The following is a 13,057-nucleotide window of genomic DNA, read 5'->3' as shown; positions in this document are numbered from 1 at the left end:
ATTTGCATGTATGTATTTTTTCGTCAAAGTGACTGCAGCCATGACATGAGCATCTAATTCAAGATTTCTTTCCAAATTAGTGCTATTATACCATCTGGTGAAATTTCATTCATATCACAATACACATTTTTTTCAATATCGTGCAGCCCTATGAAGATGCTATTGCTCTTTAAACAATGAACATCGAAAGGTAGTACTTAAAACATTTTAATAAAACATTTTTCTTTCATCCATGTGCCATTTTGTCTTCCCAAAAATAAAAGGCAATTGTTACATTTTCATTTGATTCAAAAAGTATATTAATCTTTAAAAAGGTTGTGCCAATACTATTTCAAATTTTCATTTATGATTTATGAAACCTTCTGAAACTCTTCAGACATTTCTAAAACATTACAGCATGTCATAGGCCCTACTATTGACAAAGCTTGTCAAGTTTTATAAATTCAGTTAATGAGATGTTTGATTATGAGCTCCTGTTAAACAGCAAAGTTCTATTTTGTTTTTGGTTTAAAGTAGAAAATTGAAATACCTTCGCAGTGAAATCCTTTTAGTAAACATTGCGATGCTGTTTAAGTTAATAACAGCGGCATATAAATGAATATGCTAATATGCCCTGTTTAAAACACCCAAAACAAATACTTTTTTGCCCTGATTTAGTTTTAAATGAGATTACATCAGTTCATTTTCAATCCTGCTGGAAGTATATCGAGGCCTTAAGATTTTATGAGATCATTTAAATGGACTTCAGAAAAACTAAACCAGAAAATGCACATCTGAAATACGTTTTGCCTTTTGAGTCTCTTCGGAGCCCTTACCAAATTGGACAAATCAAATGTAAAATTACACACACAAACTTAAATTACAGATCACATGCTTAAACAGTTTTTTAAGAACAGCCTGTACTAATCTTTTCATAGTTATGTGCTTTGTTGGAATCTACAGAATTTAGCCAGTTTCAGTTAATATGTTTTAATGTTAATATTTGGACGTTTTTGTCTTTTTAGTCCTTCACAGAAATCTAGCAGCCTTATCAAACGCATTGTCTGTTTCCTAAATGAATGTCATTATTGTACACCATACTGTAACCAAAAAGCAGATATGAAACATTTACCTGCTTCTTGTCAAGTGCACCACATGAATCACTGGACTGTTGACACTGTACATGCATCTAATTTAATGCCAGTGTTCCGCTTCCAAAGAGGAAAAGAGATTATGATGTAATTTACTATTTTGATTCATGGTTTCTGTCCATTGGAGTCTTAAGCTAGCGATCAAGCACTGACATGATCAGGCATTCCTCAGGAGACTGTACTTGTTTTTATCCCATCTGGATGTGTTGTCTACCCATAGGCCTCGTTGTCGGCAGAGGAACTGCTATGAAGGAAAGATAAGGAAATCACTAGCTTGAAGGACTGTTTACAATGAACCTGATGTCAGGCCTGTTTCACACACAGTTATGTAGTCTGTATGCTTTCTGTGCCCAGATTGACACACACTAAACATCGATGCAGTTTTAGGAGCAGTGCGTTGAGTATTGAGGCGAGTCTCAAAAATAAAAGGATTGACTCAATTTCATCATTTCATCATAAATGCATGCATTTAAAGTCTTCTGTGTCTTACAATAAACACTTGGTTTTTTGTTTTTGACCATGGGAAAAATGAAGGAAAAGTACGCTTTTAAGAACCTTGTGTTGATTGTTTTATTTATAAAGGTTTGAATTTGAATAAGGATATTAACTTCGCTTCGCTGCTTCGCTGACAATTATATTATCAATATTAATTTTTATTTACTATTCTTTAAGGGTTTTTTAGTAGTAGTGAAATCTTTGGTGTATATCAGGGCTGGGCAATACAGCAAAAACAAAAAAGTAAAAATCACAATATCATGTTTCATATCATTCTGTATCGATAATTAAATATTTTTTAACAGTCTATTTAGGTATATTACTTTTTTTACCACTTTGTTTTAATTTACCAACATTACTAAGGCAAATAGTTTTAATAGTCAAAAACTAAATATTTAAACAAAATATCTCATCTCTTTAAAATAAAATAAACATAAGTGTTAAAGAGACGAGGGCTGGGCGATTTGGCCAAAAATTTAAATTTCGATTAATTGAACATTTTAACTCGATTATGATTAATGGACGAATATTTTATTTATTCATTTTTTTTTTTTTGCCCCCATAGTTTACCGATACGTTTTGTACAGTAAATATGCTTACATACTACAAGTGAGAGATTTGTGAATGAAAGTTGCATTACATGATTTTAAAATAATTTAAAGTAAATACACATCTATGTATAAAAATCTACTATCTATGATTATTTATTGAACGTCAACCTTTAACAACTGTGACTAAAATACACATTGCCTTAACCAACAGTGACTTTATTTCTTATTAAAAAGTGAAAATTATTATTATTATTTTGTTCTTGTTTCACTTTTGGAAACAAAATTAATTATTTTCAATGTTTTTCATATTAAAAGTAGTAAATAAGCAGTATCTCTTCTAAATAAAATAACTCTTGTATATCCTGTAAACAAATATTTAATTTAAATAATATTTTAATGTAATGAAAAATATGCTGTCTCAAGGCATTATTGGTGCATCTTCCAATCATCATCAATGTAGTGCAAACATGCGACGTGTTGGTAAATTTTTTTGAGAGATGCAGGGGTATGTGACTGGACCATACCTGTGCGTTTGATGCAGAAGTTTAAATCAGCCTTAACAGAGCGGGGTCACATGACTCCACATGCATTAAGGAAAGTAACTGAAAAAATGGACCTGAAAAAAATTAGATTGATTTATAGGTTCTGCATTTCGATTTCGATAACTTTTCAATTAATCGCCAAGCCCTAAAAGAGACTCTTAATCTTAATAAATCAAATGTTACAAAGTTTGTGCAATGGTAAAGTGTAAATGCTCAACCATCATAGCTAAATTTAAGGTGTCAATAATAATGAACCTCAAACTCTGTAAACAAAACAAATTATGATAATCAAATCTGAGCTTTCAAGTAAACGAACCAACAACCATCATTATTCAGATACATATTGCAACATTACAAATTGTGAAGTTGGATCACTACATTACCTCCTATGATAAAAAAAAGCTTTCAGATGGGATGCACAAGAAAAGAAACCAAAAAGCCACTCTGGCTTTTTTCCCTTTTGTGCCGTAAGTCATGCACCTCCTTCGGAAATGACAAACTTACACCCTAAGCTTACTGGCATTCCTTCCAAGGCGTGCACTAGGCCTGGGCCTATAAACAATATTGCATCGAATCGCAATACATTTTATGTCAATAACAATGATAAGCTCTGGACTTTTCTACTCTATATTGATCTAAGAGCCGCAGCAGAAATGTGCAACAATGGGAATCTAAAAGTGTGTTGATATTAGAGAAGTACCAAATTTTCTGCCACCGAAGATTTATCATCCAAAAATATGTTTTGCTTTTTAATGAACCGACTTATTTTTGTGGCTTCAGTAATTGTTGAGGTACTCTTTTAAAACGGGAAGCCTTAACAACTTATATCGAAATATATCATCACTCAGCAGCCACATTTTAATGAAACTATAGCCTTCATATTGAAACTTCATACCGAGCTTTTTTTATTGTTATTGATAGTGTTTTGTCAATAAATACTGATATTGATTTTATTGCCCAGCCTTAATATATAATATAATATAATATAATATAATATAATATAATATAATATAATATAATATAATACACAATCCACGTGATGGAGGTACAAAAAATGAAAGGGTTGTTGCCATTTATTTGAACTATGATGCTTGTTTAACCAACCATAAACTATTAACTAAACTTTTTTTTTATAAATATGTAGATAATTTGATTTAGATAGAGATAATGAGGGCCCACGCAGTTTGTGTTACACCACTGTCTGTTCATATACAAACTAGAAGGACACTATTCAAAGTGGGTTACAGTTACATTTATTCATTTAGCAGATGATTTTATCCAAAGCGACTAAAAGTTAAAAAGCAAATTCATGCACATCATTTAAATCATCATATTGCATTTAATTTTGGTACTATTTTTATATAGTTTGTTATTAGATGGTTTGTTCTTATGTAATAATATATAAAATACTAGGGCTGCACAAAATATCGTTTCAGCATCGATATCACAATGTGAGCATTCGCAATAGTCACATCGCAAAGATATGCAATGTACAGTCTAAATTGTAGTTGAGCATGAACTACAGAATTGTATTTAATCACTGTATTTAAATGGAATTTATATGATTTATGCAAAAAAAAAAAAAATCTTTTTAACTTAGAATTTTTCTCTTGCTTCCAGTCCAAATATCTAAATGTCAAAGTGAACACAAGATTATTTCACTTACCCCACTGGCAGATAATTTCCTTAAAACAAGCAAAAAAAAAAAACCCTCTTAATTTCCCTTATTTCTTCTAAAGGTGAAACCTTAACAGTATTTTTACTTTATCTAAGAGTCTTTTGATATTTTGGACTAGAAACGAGACAAAAGGTAAGAAAAGTAGGGCTGTGTGATTTGGAGAAAATATCTAATTGTGGTTTTTTTTTTGACATTGCAATTTCGATTTGATTTGTGATTTAATTTTGTAGTCAAGCTTCAGTTCAATAATCTGTATCGTAGCTTCGCACTGCTAAAATGCAGTGAGTGTTAGTTAGAAAAAAGGAACTGAAAAGACGTTAACAAGCTTCAACTTCTATTCAGTTTTGTTTCCAATATTCAGAAATTAAACAAATTTTTCTCTAGAGCAAACAGTAGTGAGTTATGGCGTTATCTCCTGGTGCCTTAGGGGAATTTTTTTTTTTATCGTGTAACATCTGCAAACAACTCTGAAATTGTACTTTGCTGTTGCTAGCCACTAGATTGAGTGTCATTAGTGATACTTTTAGTTGACTTTTTAGCAAAAAGCTAAACCTTATATAGCTGCCTGTGGTGAATTTTTTTTTTAGGTGCTGGTTGTTGTATTTCTTTGTTAGCTCTTACAAATGACCTGTTTTTGATCGGTGTCTGGGACTTTGAAACCAAAATATTTCCATATTACCGACATGCTGTTTTTCTTTTATAAGAATTCATCTATTAATGCTTCTGAAGGGGCAGACGCCATCATCCCACTTGTCCACACTTTCCTGTTTGTTTGTTTTATTGTGGGCTTTCCACATCGTTCGGTTGCGCAATTCTGATTGGGCAGAACAAAAGTGCGCTCAATCCATTTGATAGTAAGATTTGCTGTGGGTGGGTGAAATGATATAATACATATATATTTCATATCGCAACCTCCTGCGATTAGCTAATTGCAATTTTCAAATTAGGATTGCGATTTGATTTTGATTACTCGCACAGCCCTAAAGAAAAGCCCCCCCTTTTTTTTTATTTATTTATTTTTTATTTTATTTTTTTCAATTCCTGTACCTGAATACTGTTAGACTCCCCAGAAAACCGTCAAATAGAGCTATTCAAACTATATTGTGAAACCGTATTCATATCACAATATTGCAGAAAAATGAAATATTGCATTATCAGGTTTTTTCAATATCGTGCAGCCCTACAAATTACTGTATGTAAGATGCTATTGCTCTTTAAATATGTATGTAATGACAGTTTAGAGTATTGTGTGATGGGCTATTGATGTGAACAGATCTCTTGGGTTTTGTGACTTTTGCCACTTGAGTGTTTGCTTGTATACATCATTTCTTCTTTATCATGGCCATTACTAAGGAGTCCTTTATTGTTTTCCACATAGCTTTTGTTTTCTTGGGCCCATGATTAATTAGAAGTTTTAATAGAGCACGCTATCCAGCTCGCTAATAACCCTGCATTGCTGATGTCATTTTTATAGTGTATAGAGCTGCAAAACAGCCCCGCTGAGAAGAAAACGCAGCCTCTGGGAATTATGAGGGACTCTCCTCCTGCTAACAGTGCACTTTTACTCAAAGGACTTCTTCATAGAGCCTGTCTGTTCAATAAATTAATGCAGAGAGAAGAGGAGCTTAGCCTAGTTAAGCCTGCGGTGTGCAAATTACGCCTACACACTTTATCATGCAAGTTGGCATGGCCAAGTGTGATCGGTTTTTACCCTTCAGACTGCATGATATGTGTTCAAAAGCAAGCTTGTGACAGTCATGATCACAACATTTTTTTAAATTATGGAACCTTATTTATTATTTAAAATTCACCAAAATTGAAACTTCTGTCATCATTTACTCCAGTGTTTCCCAACACTGTTCCTGGAGGCACACCAACAGTACATATTTTGGATGTTTCCCATTAATTTTAGGTTTTCTCTTCTAATGTTCTGATGAGATGATTCACGTGTGTTTGAATAGTAAGAGGTTGAAAATGTGGACTGTTAGTATGCCTTCAGGAACAGGGTTTGAGAAACATTGGTTTACTCATCCCTCACTTGTTTCAAAAATATTTGAGACATATTCGCATTTATAAAGTATGACCTTATTCTACATCCCTAATCCTATCCAATACCTAAACCCAACTATTACCTTACGAATGATAAATAAGCAGATAATTAGCAGGGTTCAACTTTTGCTGAATTTTTTTCTACTGGCCCAATCAGCCTGATTGGTACAGTGGTTCAGATTTTTACTTGCCCTGCCAAAATATTCACTGGTCCTACCAAAGAAAAGAAGTTAATAGCTACTTCTTAGACATATATTTTAAATAATGTGACAAAAATAATGTCTGTGAATCTAGAATTAAAATATTTTAAAAAATAATAATTGTATAATGAGCAAAATTGAAAGTGTTATGCAAACAAAAAGAGCAGTATGGATAACGTCCAGGTATTTTGTTGCCGTTCTAAATTATTTAACAAAAGGTGGCTAACTTTCCAAATTGACGGCAAACAGCGCTAAACATCACTTCATTGGTTTTCGTTATGTTGTACCCATGTAAATGTCCAAGACGTTAAAAACAGACATTTTCTTTTAGCCTCATAATTTGATGTTGCCAGCATGTTGCCTTCTCTTTGATGTATTAGTGCTAACCAAGTTACGGACAAAAATAATGTGCTCAACTAGGGCTGGGTATCGTTCCAAAAATTTCGTTACCGATACCCTGAATTTGATACCGGTTCCGAACCATACTTTTTTCGATACTTTTATTTTAAGAAATAGATTTAAACAAGATTATTTTTTCAGGATGTTCGTGACACTTTTCACAGCAGGCTTATCTTTAAGACCAATAAACAAAAGAACAAAAGCACAAAATGTTTAGTTAACACAATATATTAGTGCAAACAGTTTTAATAAAGTTCAAGCAGTTTTAAGTCAATCAATTTTAAGTATTTGTGAGGCTTACTGCTGCTTAAAGATTTAGTTCATCCAAAAATTGAAATTCTGTCATTAATTATCTACAAATTAAGATACTTCCTGATCCTCCCATGGATAAATCATTGAATAAAGTTATTTTTGTTTACTTTGCGCACAGAAGTATTCTTGCAGCTTCATATAATTCTGATTGAACCACTTATATTGCATGGACTTATTTTGACTATGTTTTTGGTTCCTTTCTAGGCATTGAAAAATGCATATCCAGTAAATCTAATCTTTCTCCACAGTAGAAAAAGGCAGCAAACCTTTAACAATAAAATTTGTAACGGCCTGTAGCATTCATCCTTCCTTTCTTTGTTGATTTTTACTTTTTCTGCTAGTGTAAATCGATTATCACTTGATGGTCTCCTAATTCCAGGGTAACCCTTCTCAAAACATCCAGTCAGATAAGAGGAACCGAAAAGCAATATGGTGTTCATGACTTCACAGATATGGTAGCGTTTATAGGCTTAAAAGCACAAACTGTTACTAGATTCTAAGACTGTATTTTGCACACAATTAACAAATAGTCACAGAGAAATTAAACTTTAGTAATTGGGCCAGAAATGATCCTGTCTGCTGTCTTGAGCGTCTCTCACGCTGGCCCCGGGCCATCGGGCAGTCCGTATTGTTGATTAGTAGTTTGAGCTAAAAATCGTAGTTAACGGTTTGTTAGCGTTAATTGTATATTAAATATTGTGTGACCAATGTAAGAAATTGACTAAAGTTTAGAACCACCTGAAAGTAAATGATGAGGAAACCCCTTTAGAGAGGTTTTTGAGCTGAACCCATGGTTGTTGCTGATTCATGCTGTATGCAAGTCCTTTATAATCACTGTGAGGGTCAAAAATAAATTATTGTTGCCTGTGTCTTGTAAAACTAAATATTTAGGATTATTTGCAACTTTATCACCTGTAATCCACAGCCTTGAGTTTGTGAACAAATTATTCTTTGGAAATGGCTCTTTCCAGAGAACTAGATGGACCAGTTTATGAACCAATCACTTTCAATATTAAACTCTCCATCAAAACTTAAGCCCGACAGTCACACCTTTTATTGATCCAATGATGCCAGGTGTGCCAATCGAAATGCCTTTAATGCCTTTTTATAGGTCTAAGGTATTCAGATTTTCTGAGCTACTAAATTTAGCTTTTTAATCCATAATCATCCAAATTAAAAACCAAACCAACAATAATATACAGTTGAAGTCAGAATTATTAGCCCCTCTGAATTTTTAGCTCCCCCGTTTGTTTTGCTCCCCAATTTCTGTTTAACGAAGTGATTTATTTAACATATTTCTAAAAATAATAGTTTTAATAACTCGTCTCTAATAACTGATTCATTTTATCTTGTCATGATGACAGTAAATAATATTTGACTAGATATTTTTCAAGATACTTCTATACAGCTTAAAGTGGCATTTAAAGGCTTTAGTTAGGTTAATAAGGTTAATTAGGCAAGTTATTGTATAATAATGGTTTGTTAATTAGACAGTCGAAAAAAAATTAGCTTAAAGGGGCTAATTATTTTGACCTTAAAATAGTTCATAAAATTGAAAACTGCTTTTATTCTAGCCGAAATAAAACAAATAAGACTTTCTCCAGAAGAAAAAATATTATCAGACGTACTGTGAAAATGTCCTTGCTCTGTTAAACATCATTTGGAAAATATTTTAAAAAGAAAAAAAATTCAAAGCGGGCTAATTATTCCGCCTTCAACTGTACATCCTAATATAAAAATATGTCAGTCTGTCTGTAATGAATCTGTCTTGTATGAGTTTCACTTTTTGAATTGATTTACTGAAATCAACTTTTAAATGATATTCTAATTCATTGAGATGCACCTGTATGCACAAAATGCTGGGTTGTTTTTGAGTTGTAAAATGTAGACAATCCCGACTGCTGGGTTAGTTTTAAGGCCAAAAACGTGATAAAAACTGCTTAAAACAATAAAAATCATCATTCTTTTTGTTTTATACAATATTATTTGCAGTTTTAACAAGTTGCCAGTGACAACAAAGTGAGTTGAGATGAGTTTTCAGTAGTGCTCATTTTTGCATTGCAGGAATCAGCTTGTCTCAGCTTTTAAAGTTACATTTGGTTCAAGTTCAGTTAATCCATAATTTACCAAAACTTGGGTTGAACCAAACTGGGGTTTTCTTTGTAGTAAAGTATATAAAAGTTATTAGGGATGTGCGATTAATCAAAAAGTAATCGGAATTGTGTGTTAGTTTCAGTTGTTCAGCGTTGATGTTAAATAATCATACATAATATATAGTGTGTGTTTACATCAATTATTTTAAAATCAAGTAATGCACCCTACATTCAAAAATCTCTCACTTGTAATTTGCTAGCATATTTACTATAATAAACTTGTCAGTGAACTATGAGGACAGAAGCATAATACAAGTAAATAAAATAATCGTAAATAACATTAATTGTAATCAAATTGAAATGTTCAATTAATCTAAATTTAGATTTTAGGCTAAATCGGCCAACCCTAAAAGCTATAATCACTTTTTTCTCAGGTTTTTTTTTCTTTGTAAGTGCATTTTTATTAATGGACACAACACTTATAAAAACCTATTCATAACAGCAAAGATGCTGCACTTTATGATAATTTTACTGCCCACACGATACTACAGAAATGTGAAAAGTTGAACAAGCAGCCTCTCATGAGCAAAACTTTACAAAGTTCCCTTGGAAAGTGTGACATTCAGTACAAGGCATGGGACAATAACTGGTTTCAAGTGTTACTGCGGTTTTGAAAGTCAAGGTATTAAAACCGCAAAAAAAAAATGTTATATCGTTGCTAAGGTATATGTTAAGTTTTTTTTTTGTTTGTTTTTTTAAAGGTTTTTTTCATGTATTGTAAAGAAACGTGTTTTTTTAAAACTAATGAAGATAGCAGAAGTCAAAGATTTATTTAAATTATTTAGCCTGACATGTTTACTGTTCCAAAATATTATAAATGTTTCCTAAAATGAAATATTTTGTGTTCAATTGGGAAAAAAAAAAGTTGTTGTTTTTTACTAAGACATTTAAAAAGAACTTATTTTAGAGCAGTAATCACAATACCATGATACTGCGAAACCAAGGTTATCATTTGCACTCTTCGCCACATTTGCTGCCTTATCATACTGTCAGTATGTCTGGGTGTGGGAGGGCTGTGTGGCCATATGATGTCATGCCAGCTAGAGTCAGTGTGACATTTTATTATGGGCAAGACTCACACAGTAATGATAAAATACTACAGTTTCTCTAGTAATACTGTGTCTCACTTTCATCTCTCGCCTCCTCTGTTCCCCTGTCAACATTTCCTCTGCACATCACCACTCTGACAACATGCATTTACATAGAAAGATTTGCTGACTTTAACAGTTTTTTTTTTTTTTTTTACATTGCATGCAGTGTTGATTGACCGGTGATTCTTAAGCATTTGAGTAAAATTAACTTGAATCTATACTAGGGCTTTATACCATTTTATACCATACACAATATACCATTTCAGCTTCAGTTTATTCATCCCTCAGAAAATCTGAGTGAAATTATAGCTGACCAAGAACCATATTGTTGAGTGATTGTGAAGTTTTTACATTTTTTTTTTTATTTATTACTATTATAATTTTTTTAATAATAATTTTTTAGGGGTTTTCACCTTCATTGATATGACAGTTAAGATTTACAGACAGGAAAGTGTGAGAAGCAGAGAAAGCGAATAGATCGGCAAAGGACCTCGAGCCGGGAATCGAACTCGGGTCGCTGCGAGAACCTGGGTGCTATATGTCGACGCAGTAACGACTAGGCCATTGGCACCGACAGTGATTGTGAAGTTTAACCTTAATTTGTGTACAAGAAATGATAACAATGAAAATTAGTGTGGTTTATTTATAAACTAATTTCGAAAGGAACACATGTTTATGATTGAACACGGCTGGTACCGCATGAGCGCCATTTATTGCACCAATCAGATGAATTCTGACACATTATACATAACATCTTCATCTTGAGCAATCCCCCCTTCTACCCCTACTCCTCCTCTTCTCTGAAAGGGTGGCACAGCGGCCCAGTGGTTAGCACTGTTGCCTCACAGCAAGAACGCCGCTGGTTTAGCCCCTAACCAGGCCAATCTGCGTTTCTGTGTGGAGTTTGCATGTTCTCCTCGTGCTCGTGTGGGTGTCCCCTGAGTTTCCCGGTTTCCTTCCACCGTCTAAAGACATAGACCATAAGTAAATTGACTACTCCTAAATAGCATCTTAATACAACTCTTACCCAGATATATCTCAGCACAAGATAGGGAGTTCTCGAGACCTACCTAAGCTCAAACTACCCTATCGCCCTTCAAACGGGAGGGAGCCCCAGGCTCGAGGATATTCTGAGCTCAGGGCTCTCCCTGGACCGCATGCAAAATACGCTTTATTACCAATCGTCATCTAAGTGTGAACTCTTGAAATTGCATTTAACTTAAATATAATGAAGACTATGCAGTTTTATTTGCTTACATTTCACTATTCAACTTATATTCACCAAAAAGAAAGTAAAAAAAAATCATTTATACAAGATTATCAGGCCAACAAAATCATCCCAATCAATATCAAATTATGAATTCTTTCCAAATTGAGCTATTCAAGTCATCTGGTGTAATAATTATACTTATATTGCAATAAATATAGCAAAAAAACTAAATATTGCAATTTTCCAATATCGCGCAGCCCAACTCTGAAGTATGAGCACACATTCTATGGTGTTGGTATTTTTTGGAAAAATGTACAGAATATCATTATCGTTTTTAGACATATAAAGTGCACAATCTGTAGATTTAGAGATGGATTTTTTAGCTTTGTTTGTTTTTGGAAGGGCCTTCGACTTTTAAAGAAAAAGTTTATTCCAGATGTACACAATCTTTTTGACTTTCTTTGTTTATTTATATTTTTTCTTCACTTTCAGCTTAAGATCGAAAAAAGGACGCTGCTGTTTATCAGTGTTTTTATTTATTATTTGGATAATTCTAAGTTGTATGTTAAAGGATATTAAATACACTTAACATTTAATTGAAATATACAAATATTAGATTTAACAACATTAGCTGTTTCCATCCTATTTTTATGCTCATTTTGGATATGGACATAAAATAAAATCGTTGATGGAAACGCCAAGATGCACAAAAACTACGGTGGAAACACTTTTACCAACAAGATTGATTCACTTTGAAAGTTTACTTACATTAATAATCAAGCTAAAGTTTATTTATGTCCAGCAGTGATCACGTAAAGTTGTCCCTTTTGGTTAGCTGATGATTTGTAGGGTTATACACATTGGCTAGGTCTTGGGTTTCTTTTGCAGAACATTAAATCAGACAAGGAAAAACTACCATGAACTAAAACTTCTGAAAATGTAAGCAGTGTTGTTAGAAAAGCTACTGTTTAATTTAGAGAGCTCCATGTTTTTAATGGATGAGTTACTGCAGTAAAAGCTTTTTCATATTTCTTGCTGTGCTGAGGCGCCTTTTTTAGAGCGAGATTTCACTTTTAATATTTCCGCATGAGTTTTTGTCAAGGGGAAATTCTGCAGCAAGAACCCTGTCATATCTCGGTTGAATGAGAGGGTGACTTGAAGGATTTTCCTTCTTAAAATCTGTTCAATCTCTTTAAAATCCTATTCAAATAGAATCTCTGCTGGTCTCTCCTTTTTTTGTCTCTGAA

The 13,057-nt window shown here is 33.0% G+C and overlaps 1 protein-coding gene across 1 annotated transcript in view; it reads left to right on the top strand.

The window, feature by feature from the left end:
- The window catches only part of rasa1a (RAS p21 protein activator (GTPase activating protein) 1a), an 80,600-nt gene that overhangs the window by 24,513 nt on the left and 43,030 nt on the right, over positions 1 to 13,057 (top strand). The gene's annotated exons all lie outside the window — the stretch shown is intronic.

This window comes from Danio aesculapii, chromosome 5 (genome assembly GCF_903798145.1).
Source record: "Danio aesculapii chromosome 5, fDanAes4.1, whole genome shotgun sequence".
Taxonomy (NCBI): Eukaryota; Metazoa; Chordata; class Actinopteri; order Cypriniformes; family Danionidae; genus Danio; species Danio aesculapii.
Note: the sequence above shows the minus strand (reverse complement) of the source record. Positions and strands in the feature narration are given on the sequence as shown.